The sequence below is a fragment of the Gopherus evgoodei genome, unplaced genomic scaffold (assembly GCF_007399415.2).
Source record: "Gopherus evgoodei ecotype Sinaloan lineage unplaced genomic scaffold, rGopEvg1_v1.p scaffold_50_arrow_ctg1, whole genome shotgun sequence".
In the NCBI taxonomy this organism is placed as follows: domain Eukaryota; kingdom Metazoa; phylum Chordata; order Testudines; family Testudinidae; genus Gopherus; species Gopherus evgoodei.
Genome location: NW_022060071.1, coordinates 679,336 through 683,751, shown reverse-complemented (window position 1 = coordinate 683,751; position 4,416 = coordinate 679,336).

Genomic DNA, 4,416 nt, shown 5'->3' with positions numbered 1-4,416 from the left:
TGATGGGTTCATACAACTAGCTATGATAAATAGAAAGGATTAATCTGGAAAGAGGTTTGCGGTGTGTTGCTGTAAGGATTTGAGAGATTCAACATCCCCTCCAGGAAATTCACTGATAGTACTCAGGTTTGTGACACTCTGCCACCCTCACAAATGTTAAAGGGTAAGTACAACAGGAGATAAGAATATTTACCAGCTGGAAGAGCAGATACAGCAGAAAGCTGCAAAATGGCTGCTTGAGGGTAGCAGTTGAGGGGCAGCAGCTCCTCAAAAGGTATTGGGGAAAAAGAAGTGCAGCTGCACTGCAAGAAGATGTGGTAAAATCCAGGTGTTCACAGAGGAATCCTTAAATTGGAAGGATTTAAGAGATTAAACATCACTGCAATGAACTGAATGGATGGTACTCAATATTGTGAGACGTGGCCACCCTTAGGCATATTAAAGAGTAAGTCCTGCCATTCCCCGCAAAATTAGAGAGTTGTAGAAAATGGAAAAGTTTTAAGTGTAATTTAAGTAATATTTGTGGCGTGACAGCGCATGTTTGTTTCTTGACAGCAGGGAAAGATCTCGGGTGGCATGAAGGCTGATTCCTCACTCTGGCACTTCGAGTGCAGAAAGTGGGGGCCTGCAAGGACTCCAAAAATTAATACTGGTCACTCCAGGCTGGTAATGTTGCCATCACCCAAGTGAATACTGCCTACCCCTACCACTCCCTGACCCTGTTTGTTTCAGGAAAATGAATTTGAAAAAAGTGCTGCCAGATAGTCCACTGCATTCCTATTGGCTGAGCAAAAAATAGCCAGCCCAGGGAGGGCAGGAGGGAGAAGAATGAGCCGCATTGCTCCAGGCTGGTGAGGGGATGGTTGGAGAGGAGTAAGCAATGCAAGTAGCATGTATTGCTCTTGCTCCCAGCTGGCAAGGGGATGAAGCAGAGTAGCAAGCAGTGTCCTTGGCCACTGACTTTCTCAAACCCCTGCTTGTCTCCTGCCTGTCCTTTAAGGAGCCTAAGGTTCTGTCAGTAGCCTGCACAAAGTAACCTGTGTGCTGATGCTGCTCCACAGCTAACGAGCTGTTCAGAGCCTTAGCTTATGCCTCAGTTCTGGTGGGATTCTCCAGTGAAGTTTCTCCTCTCTCCCCACCTCCATCTTCCCAGCAGGCCTGTTTTGTTTGGGGTTCTCAAACCACACCTTCTGGATGAGGTCTTGCAGGTTGGGAATGTGTGTGCGCATGTGCCTCCGTGTGTGTGTGTGCACGCATGGGACTCTGTGAAATGGTCTAGATAATATATAGTCTGGCCATGCATGCAGGGGACTGGACTTGATGACCTCTCGAGGTCCCTTCCAGTTCTATCATTCTGTGTGTTTGCATGTGCAGCTGAGTGTGTGAAGTGCACCCCCACAATAGCCCTTGATTTAGCAACCCCGACAAGTTTCCAGGGCCTTTAATAACTTCTGTTATGTGGAGGGAAACACATTGTTTGAAACAAAGCCGTCGGCCCAGTACATGTTGTATTTGGAAAGAATCAGGATGATGCACTCAAATCACATGAACTTCTTTCCAGTCCACTGGTAACTATGGAGAATGGTAAACAGCACCTACGAGGGATCAATATTTTTAAATCAGCAGCCCCAGACATCTCACACCAAAAGAGTCCTAAAAAAGTTGTCAGAGGAGATCCTTGCCCAACTGATGCTAATTTTTAATAAATACTGGAATACCAGGGATATCCTAGAAGACTGACAGAGTGCTAATGACAGAGCGACAGCAGAGAGTGCTAATGTAATTCAAAAAGAGATGACTTGGGTTTTAAATTCCACTTAGTTTGATATCAGTCTTGGGCATAAGAATGGAAAAGCAGATAGGAGATTTATTTAATAAAGAATTAAAGGGTAGGAGTACAATTCATGCCAATGAACAAGATTTGATAGAAAATACGACACATCAGAAAGATATGATTTCGTTTCTTCGGTGATAACTAATTGGTTGATAAAGGTAACTGCAGAGATGGAATAGACATAGACTATTGCAAGTTGTTTGACCACATGAGAGTCAGATTAACAAACGAGTGCTAGACAGTGTCACTAGACCACTCATTAGATAGAGTGAGAACTGGCTAAGTGATAGAATTCAAAAAGAGAATGTCCATGGGGAATCTTCATCCATCAGGGGGGTTTTCAAGTGGTTCACACAGGTCCTAACTCCCACTGATTTGGGCCTCTAGGGGAAAGGCTCATGGGCTGGAGAGAGGAGTCTCTTTCCATGTTCGATTGTCAGTTGAGAGCCCTTTCCAAGAGTGAGGTGCCTAGGACAGGTCAGTGCTTTCTCATGAGACATAGGAACATACATAAGAACAGCCAGACGGGATCAGACCAAAGGTCCATCTAGCCCAGTATCCTGCCTTCTGACAGTGGCCAATGCCCGGTGTCCCAGAGACAATGAACACAACAGGGAATCATCAAGTGATCCATCCCCTGTCGCTCGTTCCCAGCTTCTGGCAAACAGAGGCTAGAGACACCATCCCTGCCCATCCTGGCTAATAGCCATTGATGGACCTATCCTCCATTAATTTATCTAGGTCTTTTCTTAACCCTGTTATAGTCTTGGCCTTCACAACATCCCCTGGCAAGGAGTTCCACGGGTTGACTGTGCATTTTGTGAAGAAATACTTCCTTTAGTTTGTTTGAAATCTGAGGCCTATTAATTTCATTTGGTGACCCCTAGTTCTTGTGTGATGAGGAACTAATAACTCTTCCTTATTCACTTTCTCCACACCACTCATGATTTTATAGACCTCTATCATATCCCTCCTTAGTCACCTCGTTTCCAATCTGAAAAGTCCCAGATTTTTAATTTCTCCTCATATGGCAGTTGTTCCATACCTCTAACTGGTTGGGGTTTGGTGGTGGTGGTTTTTGTTGTTGTTGTTTTTTAGCCATTTTCTGAACCATTTCCAATTCCAATATACCTTTTTTGCGATGGGGCAACGACATCTGTATGTAGTGTTCAAGATGTGGGCATACCATGGATTTATATAGAGGCAATATGATATTTTCTGTCTTATTATCTATCCCTTTCGTAATGATTCTCAACTATTTTGTTCATTTTTCTGACTGCTGCTGCACACTGATTGGATGTTTTCAGAGAACTATCTACAATGATTACAACATCTCTTTCTTGAGTGGTGACAGCTAACTTAGACCCTATCATTTTATATATATAGTTGGGATTATGTTTTCCAATATACATTACTTTGCATTTATCAGCATTAAATTTCATCTGCCATTTTGTGTACCAGTCACCCAGTTCTGAGAAAGCAGCAAAGAATCCTGTGGCACCTTATAGACTAACAGACGTTTCGGAGCATGAGCTTTCGTGGGTGAATACCCACTTCTTCAGATGCAAGAAGTGGGTATTCACCCACGAAAGCTCATGCTCCAAAACGTCTGTTAGTCTATAAGGTGCCACAGGATTCTTTGCTGCTTTTACAGATCCAGTCTAACACGGCTACCCCTCTGATACTTGACACCAGTTCTGAGAGATCCTTTTGTAGCTCTTCGCAATCTGCATGGAATTTAACTATCTTGAATAGATTTGTATCATCTGCAAATTTTACCACCTCACAGTTTACCCTTTTATCCAGATCATTTATGAATATATTGAATAGGACTGGATCCAGGACAGACCTTGCAGGACACCACTATTTACTTCTCTCCATTCTGAAAACTGACCATCTATTCCTACCCTTTGTTTCCTATCTTTTAACCAGTTACCAATGCATGAGAGGACCTTCCCTCTTATCCCATGACAGCTTACTTTGCTTAAGAGCCTTTGGTGAGGTACCTTGTAAATGGCTTTTGGAAAATCTAAGTACACTATATAAACTGGATTCCCTTTGTCCACATCCTTGCTGATCCCCTCAAAAAATTCTTTTAGATTGGTGAGGCATGATTTTCGTTTACAAAAACCATTTTAACTTTTCTCCAACAATTATGCTAATTTATGTGCCTGGCAATATTGTTCTTTACTATAGTTTCAACCAGATTGCCCAGTACTGAAATCAATCTTGCCAGCCTATAATTGCCAGGATCACCTCTAGAACCCTTTTTAAAAATTGGTGTCACATTAGCTATCCTCCAGTCCTTCCATACAGAAGCTGATTTTAGTAATAGGCTATGGACTACAGTTAGGAGTTCTGCAATTTCACATCTGAGATCCTTCAGAACTCTTGGGTTAATCCCATCTGGTCCTGGTCTGGTTCTAAGGCCTATTGTGTTTCTTAATGGGCCCTAACCTTGAATGGTCCCTCTAGAATGTGCTGGCTAGACTGCTTGTAAACTACCTTGTGGATGTTACTCAGGCGCAAACACATTTGAAATATTAGTATGTAGACAATATACATAACTTGAGGTACAAAAT